Here is a 22132-nt window from a genome sequence, read left to right as displayed (position 1 = left end):
TCGCCTAGCCTGTGTGGGGCCTGCGCAGCCTGAAGTTGGACTCCTTCAGTCCAGCTCTGTAGCTCCCTACTCCAGGCTTGTCTGCTAAATGAAGTCCACACTTTGGCTCTGCAGATGTGAGGCTCAGGGGAGGGAATATGCATCTTGTTTCATTCTTTTGTCCACTCTCACACTGATGTGAGTGCTGCTGTGGATGGAGCCTGGTGAGGCCTTGGATCATGCTGTCTGGAACAGTCAAGAATATGAAGCAGAACTGATGTCATGCTCTGGCATCCTTAAAAGGGAAGTGCATCAGGGTCTCTTACACTCAGACTTCTAAATATGTGAAACAAGGTCCTAGGTAAATGTGGAGAGTGACCCCGAGGCCAGGGCTGACCCAAAAGAAGGTGGTGTCAAGAACAACGGTACAACTCAAGCTCATGCTGGACCTCCGAGTCAGGCACCTTCTCCTCTTTCCAGAGCCTGTTTTCTGAGAAGCTTGTCGCGGCTCATGCTCTGAAAGTGCTCCTGTGAATGAGGTCTGTGCTGGGGAAATGCAGTGGGTATCACTTTTGAAGCTTAGTTGTGTTTCAAGAAGCCCAGCGCTCCATACAGGGGCTCCTGTAATGGAAAGGCAGTGCTGCTCAAGTAGGAAGATGGTTTTGCTGTTTTATTTCATTGCTTTGACAGTTCATCCTGGCACTTGCTGATGGAGTGTCAATTCTTGAGTTGTGTTTTAGTTGAAACCTTGTGAAGGAAAAACCTGGTGAGGATTTGTGTGTGTGTGTGTGTGTGTGTGTGTGTGTGTGTGTGTGTTTGGCATTTGTTAGCTCAATTATATAACAAAATATTATGTTTTGGGGTTTTCTCTCTTCTGGCCCCTCCTCTATGTAAAAGTACTACGTGCTCTGAGTGTCGCTAACTTCAACTGACAAACGAAACTGGCACCTATCAGCAGCAGGGAAGCTTCCTCGAGGTTATTAAATACAAGAAACGGCATATTGGTAACAGCGGCTCTCTCAATTGGATGGTTTCCTCTAAATTCCTGGGAAAGGTTCAGGTCAACAGTCTGTGAGGCTTCAGTGTATTTGTGGGTTTTTTTGGGGGGTTGAGGGAGTGGAGGTGGTTGGTATATGATTTCCATTTTACTTCTTTAGGAATGAAAGCATCTTAATCAAATATAGCATACTAATTCCTGGAAGACCAGCTCCAGGGGGCTCTGCTGATGGTTTTAAACCATCTCAGGCAGACAGGTGTTACTGAGCATAGCCGTAGTGTTAGGCAGGGACCCTTAACCCACCAAATCCACCACAGGCACTTCCCAAACTCTCCCTCTATAATCCTGCCAAAACTGGAGCTGGGGATCTTAACTACCAGCTCCCCAGATAGGAGACTGGGAATTTTTCTGCCTTTCCTGTGGCATGTCTTGTGTGCAATTTGGGGGACAGTCAAAGAAAATAACATGTACGAGTTTAATAAAAGGAACTTAGAGTTAAGAATGTCGTTGATCACGTTCATCAACTTTAATGACTTGTAACTCATGCACTCACCTGTGTGAGCCCTTTCACAGGTGTGAAACACATGCATGTCCCTGTGAGACTCTGTCTCTTGGGAGATGGCAGTGAAGAGCTTGGGGCTCAGCAATGGGGAGATCTAGTGTGAACCATAGCCAATGTGGGCAAGTTAGTTAGCTTCTCCGAGGCTCGATTTCACCTGCAAAATGGGAACGGTGTTATTGACTCTGTTGAGCTTATAAGGGGATTCAATGAGGCCATGTTTATAAAAAGACTAGTACATTGCCAGGCACATAGGAACTGACAAATAAGGGAGAATTGAACAGATTGAATTGAAATAGCCCAGAGGCTTACAACATCTCCAGATGGGAGAGGGAAGAGTGGTAGAGTGGCACATGTGGCCAAGGCCACCCCACTTCTTAGAAAAGTGAATGAGTACACATCCCCAGGACGTCAGGTGATGGCTTAGGATGGGGACAGTGTCAGGGCACTATGTGTCTGCTGCCTTCATCCCCAGGGTTGCAGACCACATGTCCATAGTGGATGCCCCAGAGGCAGGGCACGGATGGCAGAATACCTTTCCTGTGAGATACTCAGTTCTCCTGCTTACCATTTATATTGGCTTGTGAAATGCTCTGTGGTCACTTTTGTTGATAACATATTTTGATAAATTCTCTCTTTTTAGCTAGAGGGAACTGTTTTCTATACATAATCCTGGGACAAGAGACTTTGGCTGTGCTACTTGATGGAGGGACAGTGGCTGAAGGATGGGATGATCAGCCTTTGACCCCCAGGACCAGCAGTGGTCATTGGGGGTCCTTGTTGGCTTTGCGGCAACCCACTAGACCCTCCACGAGGGGTCTGCATGGAAGGATGGGGTTTAAGTAAAAACTGTAACAGGCCTTTTTAATGACAGAAGTCTTGAATGTCTGGTTCAATATATTAAACAGACTACATTCTGCTTTGACTCATTTTCCAGTGATTATAAGAGGCTGGCTTGGATGGTCTCTTCTTAAATGTGTTGCCAATAACATTGGTAGCCCTACTGATTCATGAGGAATCTCTCATTAGTGCAAATGTACTTCTGAAAGGCACATAAATGACACTCCAGGGAAAAGTCCTGTCCAGAGATGCACCAATTATTGCAAGATGAGCCATGTGCTTTTTGCATTGAATGAGACCCAGAAAATGATATCAACTGAAGCAAAAATCTTACCCTAATGCTTAACAGTAGAAAATGATCTTAGTTCTCTGGACTGAATAAACTTCCAGAGGTTTCAGGATTGGAAGCTAACAAGAGTTTTGCATAAAACTCTTGAATTTTATTGCTAAGATTATGATAGATTAGTTGGAATGTAATTCCTAAACTTGTAGAAAATGTACAAATCTTTAAAATATATTTTGTTATAGTTCCATATAGAAACCTCCTTAAAATGTGTTTTAAATAATATGGCCTTGTGGATATTTTGCAAAACCACAGTGCCTTAAAAACATTTATATTACTCGTCTCCTCCCTTGCTTGGTTGCTGAGAGTACATTTTAATTGGTTTGTGTTAATTGATTAAATGTAGATATTTGTAGTTCTTATTGTTGGGTTTTGGAGGAGGAAGATCTCCAGAGAACTCAGGCTGTCTCTTAGCTGTCCGCCTTGAAGCGGGAGTCAGGGACCTCAGGCAGCTCCCTGTGCAGAGAAGCACACCTTCTCCTCCTGCCCTGTAACTCTCTTCACATTCATCTGGATTGAAGTAAAGGCACTGAATGTGATGTCAGTGGGTCTTAGATTTTGCCAACTACAAATCTGTCAGTTCCAAATATGCCTCTCTCTAAAGACAGACACATTTTGATAAATCACAGGCCTCCCTTTAGTGGTGATGTGGTTATATTCTCTCTGGCCCTGTGCAGACAGGGAAGTTATCTTTTGGGGTGGATAGAAGAGAGGGTTCACGCGTCAGGCCCTTCCTGCATACAGGGCCCTGTGAGGTGGGCTGGCATCCCAGGCATTCAGTGGGCCCTGGGGAGGGTCAGGAGGAGCCCAGGCCTGTCCTTTGCCAAGGTGCATCTACAGGAGCCTGCCAGTGCAGGCCATTGCCAAATTGTCCAGCTCTCTAGGTTACCAGGTTGGTTACACCTGCCTTTTCTATTTCATTGCAAATCAGGCTCACTACTCCTCCCTCAGCACTTGGCAGCCTCTGGGCTGATGGGCCTCTTTAGTGCTGTCTTCCAGCCTTCCAACAGATCCTAGACCCTACAGGGAAACTAACTCACCCGACCTGTTGCCTCTGCAGGGGCTGTGTGTATGTGGAGATCGGGCAAGAAAAGGCCAAGGATGGCTCCTGGCTGTTCTTTGCTCAAGATGCCTGGCCAGCCGAGGAGCTTCTTCTGCACACAGCTGCTTTCTGATGCCTGTCTTCTTCCTTGCCTTTCAACACGGTGCCTGGGACAATTATGATGTTATTATGTGCTGTGCCCATTATTTCTTTAGCAATTGCTTCTGCACATGTTGTGAACAGTTCTCCTAGAGCTCAACAGAAATAGCTCAGTGGCACTTAAACCAAAGTGGTCTATATAAACACAGGATTTAGCTTTGTGCCAGGTGGGTTGGTTTGAAACTTATCACTTGTCATGGGTGCATCAGCAGGTGATTTCCAGCCCAGGTGAGATGATGTTTATGGAACCCCCATGATGACAGCTCCTCTGGGGAAGGAGAGTTTCTTCGGTTCCATCTAGCATGGCTGGGATTGGCCATCCCTGCCCCACCCCTCCCCAGCACAAGAGAGGTGTCGGTTTCTGAAGTCTGTCATCATTCACTGCACCAGCCTTCAGACTTGTGAAGTCGAGGGGCAGTAGGAGAACGAGGCAGAAATTCTCAGACCCCTCACAGCACTACATCCTGAGGTCTCCATGGAGGAGAAAGGGGAGGAGGGGGCTTAGTCCCTCGGGAGGGGTTGGTCCAGAAAGGAGGAGGGAGCCAGCCCTGAACTTCAGGGAGAGGTTCCTGGGTCCCTTTAAGGACATTCTAATTCAGGGAGTCGGGGGACCCGGGTGTTTCCAATGAACCATAAAAGTAGGCACTCCATCAGAGCTGTGGTTTTAAGGTTGCGTCCAAGAAGCTTTCCTGGACATACATTGGTAGCAATGCCAGGGGGAGCTGCCTCTTCCTATTGTCCCACACATTTTCTCTTCAAGCTATTTTATATCTTGAAATTATGTTTGTGCAATTTCAGTTGAAGAAAGGGTCTGTTCCTTGAAGGTTTGGAAGCCATCCTGAAGAGTTAGGGGTGAATAGTAGGTAAAAGCTGAGGACTGCATAATGATTAAATTGATTAACTTCAAGCAAGACCAAATATGTTTTGTTTCATCCCCCTGTCATACTCTGCTCCCCTGGAGTTAGGGAGGCGTCTGATGTACCCACCAATAAGGGGATTAAGCTTGTCATCTGGTATCATCACCTTGATCTGAAACCATGGGGAAGGAAGCTTTGGGCTTTTTAGCAGATGTGCTCAGCTGGGATGAGAACTTATTGTGAATTCCATCTTGCATCCTGAAAGATGCACTTGTGGGTGGGGCCTCCACTGGCTTTTCACCTTGTCCCCTACCCCACCAGGGCTGTTTGTTTGCTCTGGAGGTCACTGTATTAAAGCGTTGCTCTCAGATGGTCACAGTGGAAGGCACTTATGTGACTCACTGCAGCGATGGAAACTTTCTGAGAACAGGGTGACACACCTCAGCCAGCCAGTCTTCCGAGTCATGATGAAAAGACTGTGACTTTAGCTGTGGGACTCAGCAGCACTTATGGAAAAGAAGTGGAGTCTGTGCTCCCTGTGGAGCTCCTGCTAGCTGAGGCCTTGAAAAGGGTGCTTCCCCCAGTGTTCTCAGCAAGACAAGGGCAGAGGCACCCCTGAGCCTTCCTCTGGACAGCTTGGTCACTGTGCACAGAGTGGTGTGTTGGTGGTGTATATGCTGGAGAATCAGAGCCATCAGTGTCTTGGGGACAATAAGAAGCAAGCTTAAAATATACAATCTTTAAGGAATGTTTTGTGAATAGGTAAGAAATGAAGGGAAGATGATATTTTAGCAAATAACTTTTTTTTAAGGTTGTTGAAGTGATATAGATTGATACGGCAAGATGTTTGTTTTCTAGTGCCCTGGGCAGCAGGCAGTGTGTCCTGGAAATGTGAAAATGCTATTCCTAGTCTGAAGTTTGCTGCTGAATGACCTGATGACCTGGGCCACTCTGAGCTTCTGTCCCCTTCTCTGGGGCATGATTATTGGTTATGTGGATTTAGTGGTTTTCAACTGTGTTATTTTCATTTGTCTGGGAATGCTCTGCTCAAGTGAAGTCTTACCCACAAAAGTCGACAGACAGACCTGCCCCTTGATCCTTCTCTCTCTCAGCCAAAGGTCACTTAGAGGCGCCTAGAGGCTTGGGAGAACCTCCTGACTGGGTGAATTCAGAGATTCCTCTCCTTCCACGTCACTGTGGAGCCTGACAAACCTCAGCAGTGTTCGCACCAACACTCGATTGGGGTTCAATTCAGGCCTGAAGAATTTGACCTGAAGTAGTCCTTGTAGTATTTTTATATCAAAGAGATGGTAATTGCCTTTCAAAGACTGAGTAAAAAAGGAAGTGACTATGACTTTATTTAATTATTTTCTATAAAATAAGCCAGTCTATTAAAAAAGATGTGAGATGTTAAATGTACCTCAAAGCGTTCTTAATCCCACATCTCAAATGTGCTATTGCAGGACTGAATTTTAATAACATCAAATTGACTCCATAAGTAGTTACTTATAATCTGGATATCAGCATATAATGAAGTGTAATGTGAGAGTGAATATTATTATACTTTATGTGGTGGTTAATACTGAGTGTCAACTTGATTGGATTGAAGGATGCAAAGTGTTGATCGTTGGTGTGTCTGTGAGGGTGTTGCCAAAGGAGATTAACATTTGAGTCAGTGGGCTGGGAAAGGCAGACCTACCCTTAATCTGGGTGGGAACACTCTAATCAGCTGCCAGTGTGGCTAGAATATAAGCAGGCAGAAAAATGTGAAAAGGAGAGACTGGCCTAGCCTCCCAGCCTACATCTTTCTCCCGTGCTGGATGCTTCCTGCCCTCGACCACTGGACTCCCAAGTTCTTCAGTTTTGGGACTCAGAATGGCTCTCCTTGCTCCTCAGCCTGCAGACGGCCTATTGTGGGACCTTGTGATCATGTGAGTTAATACTTAATAAACTCCCCTTTACATATATATATATACACACACACACACACACATATACACACACACATACATATATACACACACATATATATTCCATTAGTTCTGTCCCTTTAGAGAACCCTAACTAATACACCTTATTTTTTTGTGATTTCATGTAAAACCCATAACAAAATGGGAGGTAACTGCACTCCTGGTACATGGAGCTTGCAGGATACTAAAGTAGTGTCACTTGAGTGTAATGTGTAGACGCGTACACCACGTGTGTCAATTATGCTGTGTGAATGATGGTTCTTTGGATCAGTCTATATAAAAATATATAAATAAAAAACAATTTTACATTTATTTATCATGACAGTATTTTAATTTTATTTATTTATGTAAAAAATGAGTCACATATCATAGGTTTAGGATTTAAAGCCATCCTGATTTCTCTTGGCTGTTAGTGGTGGATTGAAAATAATTTAATAGTAAACCTCATATTTCTTGCATACACACATAAACACAGCACAATGTAGAAATGTAGCAGAAATAAGCTACTTTAGCACCCACAAAGTAGATGATGTTTCTTTTCATTTTTGTTTTGTTAATCGATACTTTAAAATGTTATTATTGCACCAAAAATGCAATTTTATGCATTTTGAGAAAATGCCTCTGTATCTGAGGTGATGTGCCCGCTGCTGGCCTAGATAGTGGCAGCTCAGAACCAGCCCAGAGTTTGCCCAGAGCCTCTGCAAACCAGAGCCTCTGCAAACCAGAAGGGCTGGGTTCTGGCAAATTGTTTTCTGAGGCAGTCAGAGCCCTGGCCACCTGCCATCAGGCTGGGAGAGTTGAGTTAGTGCGATTCCTGGTGTTCCGCTAGACCCCAGGCCAGGCCAGCTCCTGTGAGGGTAGTACACCTATCTCTGCCCTTGCACCTGGCCTCCCAGTTGCCTGGGGTTCGAGGCCGACTCAGCTCTGCCCGCTGGCCCTGGCACACACCATCCTGCCTGTGTTGAGTGTGTTGAATGTGCTAGTGATTGTTCATTAGGAGGACTAGTTGCAGTGTGGAGTTTCTGGGAATATCTACTTTCCAGAATGATCTGTGGAAACCTGATTCTGCTTTTTTTTTTTTTTTTTTTTGAGGCTGCTGGATAATGCTGTACATTAAGCTGCGTGTGTATTTTCTGTAGGTTGTTGTTTCCTGCTTTGTTTGTTTGTTTCTGGCCCAGCATGCAGAGACCCTGAGAGCATGCCTCTGAGACCCATGGAGGGATGCCCATGTGCACAGCAGGGGCTGCAGGAAATCCACAGCAAAGGGGGACCTGTTTGTAGACGCTGCCATGGCTGCTGTCAGCAAGAATCAGCAAAGCACACAGCCATCCACCTATCAGGGGTCTTAGAATAAATAAGAAAAAAACAAAAAAACGCTGGGGCTGCTTCTCCTCCACTGTGAACTAGGTGCAGTATCACCTTCCCTGCCTCTCCTTCTGCTCATTCTGGTGGTGAGAAGCTCTGTAACCCAGAGGGGCCTAAGAATGGGAGGCTGGATGAGACCCGGACCTGGCTCTGTGCAGCAGAGCATGGGAACTTGGGGCCTCCAGGAGTGACCAGGGGACACCCACCACAGTAACCAGCCACAGAGGCCATTGGGTAGGTCGGCTGTCCTGTCCTCCTGGCTGCATCCTGATGGCCCCACAGCATCCTGGGGAGTCCCGACCTTCAGGAACACACAATGAGCTTGAAGCTCAGTGTCCCCGATTGGCTGCTGGCAGAGTGCATGGGGGTGGTGAGACCATGGGCCACCAGGACCCTGGGCATAGGTGCCTGGCCTCTCCTTGGCTGGACCAAGGTGCACATATCTGGCTGACCCTCAGGTACAAGAGTACAGGCCTCCCGGGCTTTTTGCCTGGGAGCAGAAACATGCTGCGTGTCTAGGTGAGGCCAGCCTGGGCTCATTTCCAGGCTCTAAAGCTCCTACTTGGTGAGCTGACGTTCATGGGAGGACTTCTGTGTTCATATTCCAGGGTGAGTTTTCAGTGCACGCTGAGTACCTTGTGTTATTAATAATCATCTGGCCACAAATGGGATGTGTGCTCCTAATATCACTGCCAGATTTCTGCCTGAGTCACAACCTTATGCCAGCCTTCTCACTTCCTGCGGTTTCTGGTGTAATAAACACCCTTCTTGTTTTTGCGTCTGAAGTGTGGTTTCAGTGATTAGAGCATAATGTGTGGTTCCCCCCATTCACCTGAAGAAAAGTTTGGGTTGCATGTGAAGAGATCTCTAACTCAGTGGTGCTTCCCCCGTATCTTCAGCCTTCTGTCCCACCGCAGCCTGTGAACCTTGACTGAAGGGAAGCCCCATGTCCTGGGTCAAGCAGCAGCCAGGCATTGAGAGCAACTAGGTGTAAGCCAGAAAGATCTGGATTCCAGCCTGTCTTAGTAAGCTCAGGCTGCCATAACAAAGTACTACAGAGTGAGTGGTATATGCAAGAGGCATTTATTTCTCACAGTCAGTTCTGGGAGCTGGGAAGTCCAAGGTCAAGGTGCTGGTGGATTCCATGTCTGATGAGGGCCCTCTTCTTGACCTGCAGGTGGATGCCTTCTCCCTCTGTCCTCACATGGCCTTTCTCCTAAGCATGCACATGGAGAGAGAGGGGACAGAATCTCTTCTTATAAGAGCACTAATCCTATCATGGGGGCCCCACCCTCATGACCTCATCTAAACAATTATCTTCCAAAAGCCCCACCTCCACATGCAGGCACGTTGGAGGTTATGTCTTCAACACAGGGATATGGGGTGGACAGAAACATTCAGCCCCCAACATAGCCCCAGATCCACCACTTAGGAACCGTGTAATGGAGAGACTTGCTTCCCTCTCTGAGAGTGTTTTCTCATCTGCAAACTGAGAATGAAACTGTGTTATTCTGGGGCTACTGTCTGGATTAAGGAGACGCAGCCATCTCCATGGCCTGCAGGCCCGCACAGCCCACTATTCATGTCCAGGTGCCCTCCTCTCCCGTGTCTTTGCTGGATTCACCCCAGCCACTCCAGCCTTCTCTCTGTTCAAGGAGCCACCCCAGACTCACTCCTGGCTTAGAACATGTACACTTGCTATTTGCTCTGCTCAGAAATCTCTGTCTCCAGATAATTGTGTGGCTGCCTCTTGGTCGTGGGGCCCTCTCCACCCTGGCCCCTCCTTGAAGGCCTGTGACCCCTCTTCCAGTAGGCTGTGTCTCAGAGTTCTTTTTGCAAGTGGTGATCTTGAAAGGTGAGATCGCAGCTCCCTGCAAAAAGAGGAGAAATCTGCTTTCTGCCCACTAGCAAAGCAATGGGTTCCCTAGGCACAGAGCTCCTCAGCCATGACAGGAGCCCCCCCAAGCTAAGCCTCCCCCTGGCTTCCTTCTGGCCTCTGGGGCCGTGGGGGCTGGGAACCAGAACAACGTAGCTGATGCCCTGCTGTTTGCTCTGTTATAAGGGTCAGCTGTCCTGCTGGGGTCCAGTGAGCCTCGTTGTTTACTTTTGGCACTTAAGGTGTTGGAGCAAGTTGACTCCTGGTTATCCTCAGTGAGGTTTTGGTTCTTCCCTGGCAGGTTGGTGCAGCATGCAGGGGAAATTCACTGTCAGGCCCATGCACTCCACTTCCCTCCTTGATGCTGCCTGGTCATCTTCAGAATACTCGTCAGTGCCAGAGCTGCCTTGTTCATTTTATGTGCTTTTGCCTTTATGCCTCTGTCCATGAGCATGGGCATCTGCTCTGACTTGTCCATGGCCACACCTGGACACCTGGACAGCAAGCATGAGGGGGCATCGGGAGCACACCACAAACACTTGAGTGGAAGATTGAACTGTGTGCAGGACAGCAGGCAGCTCACGGGCACTGCATTTATCTCAGTATCTTTGGCTTCAAATGGGGCCACCCTCTCTCAGAATTTTGGGGAAGATCACATTTGTTATGGACTAAATTGGGACCGCCCCCCCACAAAATGCCTGTGTTGATGTCCTAACGTTACCCCAATACCTTAGAATGTGACTTTATTTGGAGATATGGTCTTTAAAGAGGTAATCATGTTTAAATGAGGCCCTGTGGGTGAGCTCTAATCCTATATGACTGATGTCTTTATAAGAAGATATCAGTCACCGGGGATGTCCACACACAGAGCAATGACCATGTGAAGACACAGTGAAAAGGTGGGTGTCTCCCAACCAAGAAGAGAGGCCTCAGGAGAAACCAACCCTGCCGACACCCTGATCTTAAACTTCACACCTGCAGAACGGTGCGAAGTGAATGCCTGCTGTTTAAGCCCAGCTGTTTTTGGGGATTTTTTATGGCATCACTGGGACACTAATACAACGTTCCATAACTGATGTGCTGTGATACTTCCTCCCAGCACCGGAGAATCAGCACACACAGGGACCACTCGTTGGGGCAGTGGCGATAGGAACACGTCTTTGCTTTTTGGAAGGGCACTTAAAATTCTGTAAGCACGCGTCCAGGCTTAGGATAGAGTTTGGGAGTGAAGGCGGGCGACTCCCTTTGGAGTACAAAGCATGCGATTTGCAGGTGTCACCTGAGGAATGGGGGCTGTTCCTTCAGGCAGCCTGCATGGTGGGGCCTGGGCCCTCAGTGAAGAAGGACAGGGCAAGGCCCTGGCCTCCTGGAGCTTGTCCTCTGGGGGAAAAGACAGGCCCCAGGGAGAGGGTGCTGAGAGCAAAGCCAGAAACAGGGCAGCTGTGCTTAGACTCGGTATTAATGGAATAGGTACTCGTCGTTGAGAGGTGACCGCCAGTCTACATTCCCTTCACTGCCAATCAAAATTTGCTGCTTTATGGAACCTAAAGAAGGAAGGTCCCTATGAGTAGAGGGGTTTGTGTTCTGTTTTGTGACCAAGATACATAAAAAAAGATCACTCAGCCATCCTAAGCGAGAAAACACCTCCACCCGCCCAGCTTTTTGGGGAGGGTTGGCAGTTTAGAATCACGTCTCAGAGGCAGCGCAGGCTCCCATGCTCCTGAGTTCAAGGGGCATGACACCAGGGAGGTGCCATCATCCACTAGGGCAGCTCTGAATGAGGAGCTCCTGGAACATCTTAACTGATTTATTTTGCTTCCCCCCACACCCCCATGCTTGTGCAAGTGCAAGAGTAATGTTTGAGGCCAGGCGCCATGGCTCACGCCTGTAATCCCAGCACTTTGGGAGGCCAAGGCAGTTGAATCACCTGGGGTCAGGAGTTCGAAACCAGCCTGGCCAACATGGTGAAACCATGTCTCTACTAAAATATAAAAATCAGCCGGGTATGGTGGTGCATGCCTGTAATCCCAGCTACTCAGGAGGCTGAGGCAGGAAAATCACTTAAAACTGGGAGGCAGAGGTTGCAGTGAGCTGAGATTGCACCACTGCACTCCAGACTGGGCAACAGAGCAAGACTCTGTCTCAAAAAAAAGAGGAATGTTTGAAAGCTCTGTCTAAATATAAGTATGAAATAAAAACTGGAAGCAATAGAAGAGCATTGGGTCATCATTGACTTGGTGGCTACTTTTTTCCTTATGCTCTTTTACATTAATTGTGTAACAATCACGGTGATTAAATTTTGTTTCAATCTGGCTAGACCGTAATATCCAGAAATGTGGTCAAATACATCTGAATGTTGCTGTGAAGGTAATTTTTAGATGAGATTAATATTTGAATCAGAAGACTGAATAAAACTGATTGCCCTTCTTAATGTGGGTGAGCCTCATGCAATTATTTGAATGCCCAATGAAAACAGACTGAGCTTCCCCAAAGAAGAAGGAAATCAGTCTTCAGACAGCCTTCAGACTCCAGCTGCAGTATCATTTCTTCCCTGGGGTTCCAACCTGCCCATCTGCCCTGCAGATTTTGGATGTGCTAATCCCCGCAATCATGTGAGCCAATTCCTTAAATCTCTCTAGAAAGATAGAAGACAGATAGATGATAGATAGATAGATAGATAGATAGATAGATAGATAGATAATGCATAGATACATACATAGATACACACACACACACACACACACACCCCCCCACACCCACACCCCTTACTGGTTCTGCTTCTCTGGAGAACCCCTAATGTTATAGAGACTCAAGTTCACTGCATATGGTGGTGATCCCTGCTGTGACTCTCTGCTTCTAGTGCATCTCTCCAAGCCTTAACTGAGCCTTCTATGAAACGAGGATGATGCAGGGTCCGCGTGAACATTTCAGGAGATGAAGCAGTTAGAGTGTTTACCTAGGGGCCAGGCTCAGAGAAGCTTGAACACCATGCTTCCGGTAGGGCATGTAGTGTGTGTGACTACATTCCTGTGCTGTCTTTCTTTGCCCTACAGGGATACATATGGGCCTGTTCCTCACTTTACAAAGAGGAAACTGAGGCCCACAAAGGCCCAAGCATGCTTCCAGTCACCCAGCTGTGGAGTGGCAGCCTGCCTGTCTCAGGTGCTGTGCTCCTAGCACCAGTGTTCTTTAAAGAGAGAGCAAAATTTGCATTTCAGGAACCTGCAGGCCCGGGAGAGTGGCTGGGTGTGTAACTGTACTGTGCCTCATATTCCCATGCCCCACTCTCCATGGGGAGGTGTGCTTACTCCATGGCACCTGCCCTGGCACTCCAACCCACTGTTCTCACCTCCCAGAAAGATAGAAGAGATCAGCCAATCATACTGCTAGCTACAACTCTCCGATTTTCTCATCCCCCAACTCCAATTCTCTCTCAACTCAGACCTCTTTGGAGTTTCAGAAACCCACTCCTCCAGGTCAGCACTCCAATATTCACAATGGCTGAGACCCATGAAGAGGTCTGAACCAGGTTTTTAGGGGCTGCAAAATGAAAGTGCAGCCACTGATGGTGCTAGCAACTCCGTTCAACCTTCCCGAAGACAAGGGCCTAGTAGATGAAAGCCTCAATCATACCGTGATTCCCACTGACTGGGAGAGAGGCCAGCTGCAGAGAAATTTCCTGTATAAAAGTCTGTGCATTTCACCTGTGGGCCCCAAATGAACTGAGTCTGTAACCCACTAACCTTTTATCCTAGGATTCGAATGAGCAGGCAGATCTGAATTGTCTGGATTTCTTTAAGGCCCAAGTTACTTTCTTCAAAGGATAGTCTCATTTGTAATATTAAAAGCATAATGAGAATAACTAGATTTTATTATTTAAAAGATTTATAGCCACAGTAATCTTATTTTCATTTTTATAGATCTCTATTCAAAATCAGACCAATGACTAAACTCTGGACAACAAAGGAAATGACTTGTTATTTTACTTAAGCTAAATACATTGACTTTTATTTTAAAATTAAATCTTGAGTAAATTAATTCATATATCTGGGTTGATTGTAAACCCCAGGAGAAACAATAACTTTGTATTTATTTGCAACTTAAGATTGACTCTCTTCTTATGAATTGCTCACTGGAGGAGCCCAGGTGGGCCCAGTAGGGAAGGAGCATCCCCCAGACGGTGGGCTGGGGGGCGAGGTGGATGAAGCGATTCTCTGATTTCTGTCACTCAAATGTAAGTTCCATGAAGTTAGGATTTTTTTTTTTTTCACTATTCTATTCCTGGCCTTTAGAACAAGGCCAGCCAGCACTTGTAGGTGCTTCATTAATATTAGTTGAATGAATGAATCAATTAGACATTTACTAATTTGTGGCTTTCTCCCACCCTCCCTCCCGCATATTATACCTTTGATGCTTGGTACTTAACAAAAATAGGAAGTGACAAATTTATATTTGAATATTTGAATGTATCATTGAGATTGTCACATTGCTTTCTGCTTCATGTGATAGGAACATTAAATAATCTCTTTTGAGAAATAACCATCAATGTAAAGAGGAAAACTTTGACAGATATTAAGGCATACTGCAAATCTATAGTGATTGAAAATGGTGGTCCTGATGTAAATACAGACAAATGGGCCCATAGCACAGAATAGGGAGCTTAGAGACAGATATTTGTGTGGCTGAGGTTTAATACATGTTAAGGTAGAACCACATATCCACAGGGTAAGCTTCTATTAGGGAAAATTTTCCATGTAGAGAAAAATGAACCTAGAGCCATACCAAACACTACATGAAGGTTAAAAATAGAGGTTTAAATGTGAAAGATAAAACTATAATGTTAATCAAAGAAGGCTTAGATGTAGAAGGGTTTTTAAAATTAAACTTCAAAGCACAAATTATAAGGCAAAAATAATTAATTTGATCACATCAAAATTAAGAATTTCTGATCAACATAGGCTTCCTTGGTAGCATCAATAGACAGATGACAGCTTGGGAGACCATCTCTGGAATACCAAGGCATGATGTACAAGGAACTCTTCAAATCAACAGCAACCAAGAAGAGCCTACATGGAAAAATGGCCAAAGTGTATAATCAGGCATTTTACAGAATAGGAAAGCCACAGGGCTAAAAAGCGAAAGAAACATGCTCCAAGTCATTTTTAATCAGAGAAGTGTGCAATGGAAAGCAATCAAATGGTCTTTTATGAATGACAGTACGATGGGACATCTCCGTCCATTAAGCCTTCCACTGGTGGCTCTAGCTACAAACCCAGGAGGACTTAAGAAAATGGCACCTTCGTACCCCTTCCAGTATTGTAATTTAAGGATGACGGAGAATGAGAAGGAAACATGTATTTTTGGTTTGTAGGAGGAGACATACAAAATAAGTAGAAGGAATGCCTTCTAAGGAGAAGGTAACAATGGACCATAGAGGAGGGATGGGGGACTCAGTGAGGAGAGAGGACACAGGGAGACCAGGTTGGGGCAGGAAGTGCACCTCTGGCCCAGTGGGAAGCCATGGAGGCTGCAGGGAAAAGCCTTGTGTGATGCTCTTGGACACAGTGTGGGGTTCTCCTTCACCTGGGGTCAGATAACCCAGGAGGGCGTCAGTTACTACCAGGCCAGAATCAGCCCAGAGGGTAGGAACTGAAGAGGCCAGAGACTCCTGATGCTGATGCAGGCAGGGGCAGGAAGAGCAAGTTCTGCCACATTATCAGAAAGGACATTCCTGCTGCTTCCGGGGAAGGTGCATGGGGGGTTGGGAAGCTGGAGGCAGAAGCACAGCCGCACAGTCTCCTGAGTGCTGTGTGTGCAGTGGTGTCATGGGTCGAATCAGTTTGGGGCTCATTTCCTGTGCCCACACGCCATCTGTCAATTGGTGTTTGGTGTGAGGCACGTGGTGTCTCCCGTGGCTGGCGGTGAGGAGGATGAGCATCTGCATGGCAGTGTGGCAGGACTGCTTAGAATCCCCAGGCATGCCAGGCAGGGGGGCAGCCTGCCACTAGTCTGTATCCCTCCCACCCTGGGGGCTGCACAGAAGAGCTCCCTGAGGACAGCCCCTCAACCCAGCCCTTGTGTCCCACTGGGGCCAGTCACTGTTCCCTGAGGCATAGAGGTGAACACACAATGGAGGACTGTGCTCAGAAGCCAGTCGGGGATGGCAGAACACACATACACATAAAGAAGAATTTTATCGGGTGGTGGTCACTATTGTGCAGAGAATGAAACAGTCTGCTGTGAGAGAGAGAGACTGAGGGCTGCCTCAGACTGAGGAGTCAGCAAGGGTCCCAGAGGAGAAGAAAGTCAAGGTGCAACCTGAATAAAGGTGGGGGCCAGACAGGGAATAGTGGACAAAAGAAGCTCCAGCTTAGGACTGAGTGTGTCTCAGTGCAGGATGAACAAGCTGGCCCATGTCAGGGAGTATGGGGAGAGGGGAGGGCAAGGGATGCTATGGAGAGGGCGGCAGGACTGGAGCAGGTGGAGGTCCTGTGAGCCTGGCCATGGAGTATGGGTTTTGGCCCAAATGTGGTGGGAAGTCATTGGGAGGTTTTAAACTGGAGGTGATGGCATCTGGTTTCTGTGTTAAAAAATGACCCTTCCTGCTGTGTGGAGAATCGAATGTAGTCAGGGGTATCAGTCAGGAGACACATTCAGGCAGCCAGGCAAGAGGTTTTATGAAGTAAATAAAGTGGCAGAGAGATGACAAGAGGTGGAGGGATTTGAGACGTGTTCTGGATCTGCCTGCTGATTGCACATGGTTGCTGAGGAGCAGACGAGAAATGCGGAGGGCTTTGATTTTTGGCTTAAGAAACTTGGTGGGTGCTGAGAAGAAGGAAGTGGGAGAGGGAGTGGTGGTAGGAAGTCAAGAGTCCTGGTTGGGCAGTACTTGGTTTGCAGTGAGTAGGCATGTGAAGTGGGGAGCTCGGTTAGGACTGAGTATCTTCTCTACATCATCCACGTGCTATTTAGAGCCTTCATGGGAGTGCATTTGGGGAGGGCATAAATGGAGATGAGATGCAATCCAGGCTGAGCCCTGCATTCCATGACATTTGTCAACAGGGTCTGAGGAGCAGCCAGTGATAAAGGAGGAGGACCAGGAGAGGGTGGGGTGTCAAGACAGCCAAAGGAAGGCCATGTTTCAGAAGGAGGGAGGGGGCCAGCTGGATGGAATTCTCTTGAAGGCTAATTAATATAAAATACACTTCATGAATGATCCTAGAAACCCACATCAACACAAAGGCCAGCCAGCACAAAGCTGAATAGAAAGCCTCTTAGATGCTGGGGTTGGTCCGGGACGTGTTGTACCTTACTCATCCATCTTGTGCCTGTGTCACATGCGTCCCTTTAGTTGAGCTTTCCCTATTCTACAACTAGAAGCAGAGATGTGGGCATTTCATTGACCCTCCTACTCAAAAGAGGGACACAGCAACAGAACCAAAATAGAAGGTGGGATGATGGAATACAAAATTTGAAGAATCCCAGAGGAGTCATCAACCCACTTCTTATATTTAACAAAAAAATTTCCTAGGAACCAAGCAACTCCCTTAAGATGACTATTAGTTGGGCTGGGCGCGTTAGCTTATGCCTGTAATCCCAGCACTTTGGGAGGCTGAGGCGGGCAGATCATGAGGTCAAGAGATCAAGACCATCCTGGCCAACATGGTGAAACCCCGTCTCTACTAAAAATACAAAAATTAGCTGGGAATGGTGGCATGTACCTGTAGTCCCAGCTACTCGGGAGGCTGAGGCAGGAGAATCGCTTGAACCCAGGATGCGGAGGTTGCAGTGAGCCGAGATCGAGCCACTGCACTCCAGCCTGGCGACAGAACAAGACTCCGTCTCAAAAGAACAAAAGAAAACAAACAAAAAAAGATGACCATTAGTTGTAGGTCAGGACTAAAACTCAAGACTTGCACCTCCCAGTCCACTATTTCTACCATGAATACTGTGGAAAAATGTCACTTCCATAGGTGTCTCCATTGTCAAGTTCTCATCCTAACCTAAAAAGGGGACCTCAGCCTGTGACTCTGTCTCTCAGGCAGTTCCATAAAGGGGGCAGCCTCTCCTGCATGCTCTGGGGCCCATCATGAGGCAGCATCTATAGCTCCCAGGGCTGTCATTCATGGATTGAGGGCCAGAGGCCCCAGAGGAGGTCTTCAGGGCACAAGAGATGGCTACATTTTCTGAGTTGTTTCCATGATATTGGCTGGTGGGAGGCAGCTCATTAGTGGGTGCAGAACCAGGTCACAGGCCAGGTTCACACCCAGAAATTCCACCCCAGTTTGGACTTGTGCCCTGCCCACACACTGCAGTCTTCAGGGAGCTGTTTTGTTTTCTCTGTTAAGGGCATCTATTTAATCTCTTTCTCTCTTTATCCTTCCTTCCTCCCTCTTCTTTTTTATTTATCCTGTCTCTTGATAAAGCAATTCTTGTTTTTGAATCAAAACACCTGGGTTCCAGACATGGCCTCTCCTTTGAGGGCCTCACTGTTCTCATAACATGAAGGTTTTTAGCTACATCAGGGCAGACGTTCTCAAAGTGTGGCCCCTAGGCCTGCAGCATCAGCATCAGCTGAGAACTTGTTAGAAGTGCATGTTGTTGGCTCTTGGGGCCTCCCCAGCCCCACTGAATCAGAGTCTCTGGGGGTGGCCCTGCCGCCTAGTTTTTACAGGCCCTGCAGGGATCCTGACGCCATGTAGGAGCCATGATGTCAGAGGGCTCTGGTTGCTGTTGTTCCTGACACATCTAGGAAGTGTGATGTACTCCCGTCAATGTGACTTTATAGGGCGGTGGTGGCTCCACATGGTAGAATCTGGAGATGGACTTGGCCTTGTGGAGTTTAAATTGTATCCTCTTCCTTCTCCCAGTTGTTGAGGATCCTGAGGCTTGCTAGGCATTAGTCAGCCAGTCTCCCCGCTCTGGCACCCTGTACCTCTAACTGCATAACAGTGGCAGTGATGGGCAGGTAGGGCCAGGCTGGTGGGTTAAAATGCAGCATCGGCTACTTTTGTATTTTTAGTAGAGATAGGGTTTCTCCATGTTGGTCAGGCTGGTCTTGAACTCCCAACCTCAGCAGTAGAATCGCTTGAACCTGGGAGGCGGAGGTTGTAGTGAGCAGAGATCACGACATTGCACTCTAGCCTGGACGAGAGTGAAACTCGGTCTCAAAAAAAAAAAAAAAAAAAAAAAAAAGGGCAGCATTGGATTTCCACAGTTCTACCTCTGCCCCTCCCAGGAACTGCAATTTTTCTTGCAGAGACAGATATGTTTCTATTGAATGTGCCACCCTGCTGAGATCAGAATTAAGCCATGAGCGAAGATGCCCAGACTGTATGAGTGGTGCGATGTTGAGCCTCAACAGCACTGAACTGGACAGGAAGCATTTCAGTTTTGGGAAACATAATCGTGGAGGAGTGAAATGTGTTGCCCTTTTCATGTCAGAACATTCATATGAAAATCATCTGGCTTCAATTTTTATTTCTAAAATTAACCTTTAGTATTAGTAACATTTACAGTGTTAAAATTTGGGGGATTACTTTCAGACATCTTGGATTACTTTCAGATGATTGCATTTCTTGGGGAACACCACAGTGGGAGAGGAACCAGAAATATTCCCATCTGATTGAACAGAGGCTGGATGTGACAGGCCCAGCAGTTTCTCCTGGTTTCTACCCTGCATGAGGAAGGTGTGGGCTTGGAGGAGATGCTCAGTCAGTGTTGCTTAGAGTGGCTGCTAGAAGACATTCTGTGTCTATTACATAGTACTTACAATGGTATATCTCCCCTCAGAGTATAAAAAAATTGAAATTTATTTACAACTTCTTCAAGACTTTAGTGATGCCAGAGATCTAACTGGGTGTAAGATTATGGTAATGGCTGTAGGACAACAATCCAGAGAGACTGAAGATAGAATGGAATCTAGGGTTTGGGTCCTGGCATTTAGTAATCCTATGGCCTTGGAAAAGTCACTGCACCTCCTTGAGCCTCAGCCTGTTCATATGCAAAATGAACATTAAAAATAAAGCCTTACCATGAAGGATGGAGCAGTTAAGATTATATGAGTAAGCTCTTTCTAAACTACAAAGAGCTCTGAAGTATCTACTGTATGCTATGGATAGCTTTGGGGTACCTTTCTCAATGTCTCTGTTCTAAGGGTACCTTTTCCCTCCTCCATTCACATTGCTGCAATGTTTATAAAAAGGGGCCTGGCCCTTCCACCTCCTGCAGCTGCCACCCAGTGATGGGTACCCTACCCACTCTGGGGCCAACACAATCCCCACCTGCAACTATGGATGATTGGCCAAGTTGGGCTACTTGACGGGTAGGGCATTCTTTCATGGGAATGTGAAAATAGCTTCCCAGAAGAGTCCTCTATCCTTGAGTGGGTTAACCTGTATCATCGAAACTAGGTTGTTCTCTTTGCCCATCAATAGCCATTTGGAGTGAAAACAAGAAAGAGATGAGAATGAGGAAAGGACCATCCACCTGAAGACATGGCAAACATGGCCATGGTTCCTGCCCAGTCATGAAGCCCAGATCTATTCTGACCCTTGGAGTGTCTGGCCTTCCCTTGTTTGCTTATGCTAACTTGTGGGTTCCTGTGGTTTGTAGCCCAAAGAGTCCTTTGGCATGATGACACCATGTCAGGCACATTAGTGCAAAGTCTTACGCATATTTCTTAGTGTCTACAAGGCTGATTTAAGGCATTCATAAACAGAAGGGAAAAAAGGTGTAAATATTGGAAAGACAAAAACAAAACTGTTATTCTTAGAATCAATATAATTTACCTAGAAATGCAAGAGAACCCATCTGTTAATCCAGTTACTCAAAAATTAATTATTGAGTGCCATGTGGGGTCTGGCACTGTGGAATGACTTAGAATTATGAGAGTGTACAGTAAAGTGGCCAACTACAAGATAATTGTATAGCAGTAAGCTTTCCATGTTAAATAAAGCATGTTACAAATTCTTTGATGTTAAACAAGGCTTGGACCATTACTGGAGGATTTCCTATGTTAGATATATTCCTAGGGTCTTATGCCAGTGTGAGCTCCCTCCCTGATTTCTCTAAAAGACTGAACTGTTGCCTAAAGAACTTCCTGTGTTCTATTCATTGAAAGGAGTTTGCACTGCTATGAATTCTATGATACATATGATATTGCCTGCCATTTCCAATGCCTCCTGTATTGTTTTTATTCAAAGGGTTTCTCACCATTGTGAATTCTATCATGTACTTTGAGGCTTAAGTCAAAAGAACTTTCCACACTTATCACATTCAAAGTCTTTCTCAGTAGCCTAAGTACTTTGATGTTGAGAAAGTTGTTGATATGCACTGAAGGCCTTCCCACACTAGTCATGTTCATAGGGTACCTCTCCACTATGAACTCTCTAATGTATTTTAAGGCTGCCACCTAGGCTTAGCATTCCTTGAGGTCACTGAATTTCCCTCCATCTTTAATTCTTTGATGGAGAGTAGGAGATGTATATTTTTATAAGTGAACATTTTTCGTAGCTGATTAGCTCCTATCTTGGTTCCAAATTTGGAAAATTTATAATTCGTATTAGAAAACCAAATGCTTTCTTGCTGTTTCATTTAAGAATTAAATTCCAAGGTAACCAATTAGCCCTACTTGGTGAGGCAACCAATAACTGTACAGTCTTCATGCTTCTTATAACCATCAAGTGCCCTTTTCCTTGCTCCAATAAGGCCATCACATCTGGTTCAGAAAAACAGTGTCTAGCATTGAGATCAAATTGCCAGTTCTCCATCATCACATCCTGGTACAACATTTCTGGAGCAGGTTCAAACAGCCTCATCTGTGGCCACATCTCTGGCCATGTATGCCATGTTGTTTGATGAGAAAAAGCTGACTAGTCCCCTTTCGGTGTCTCCACTAAGAAAGCCCAAAACATATCTAGAGCTAAACATTGACTTTTATATGTAAAGCAACATTTTCCCCTCCTCCTTAGGGTCTTTGTTTTGTAGAACGACAGGCCTCACACACATTTCATAATGAGATGGAATGAAGGGGGGCGGTTACAGTCTGTCTGTGATATCACTGCAGGGTCCTGGGTCAGAACTCTGGGATGCTTCGACTCTGAGCCACATAGCTGCCTTCTCAGAGCTCCTGAGGGGGAGACCT

At 46.4% G+C, this 22132-nt stretch overlaps 1 protein-coding gene and 1 pseudogene across 2 annotated transcripts in view; both read left to right on the top strand.

Annotated features, from left to right (window-relative positions):
* Window positions 1–22132, top strand: part of OTUD7A (OTU deubiquitinase 7A) — a 393053-nt gene that overhangs the window by 61831 nt on the left and 309090 nt on the right. The window lies entirely within an intron of this gene.
* LOC134808440 (DEP domain-containing protein 1A-like) overlaps window positions 1–22132 on the top strand; it is a 121329-nt pseudogene that overhangs the window by 61362 nt on the left and 37835 nt on the right.

This window comes from Pan troglodytes, chromosome 16, assembly GCF_028858775.2.
Source record: "Pan troglodytes isolate AG18354 chromosome 16, NHGRI_mPanTro3-v2.0_pri, whole genome shotgun sequence".
NCBI classification, from domain to species: domain Eukaryota; kingdom Metazoa; phylum Chordata; class Mammalia; order Primates; family Hominidae; genus Pan; species Pan troglodytes.
The sequence above is the reverse complement of the archived record's forward strand: the minus strand, read 5'-3'. Positions and strand labels throughout refer to the sequence as shown.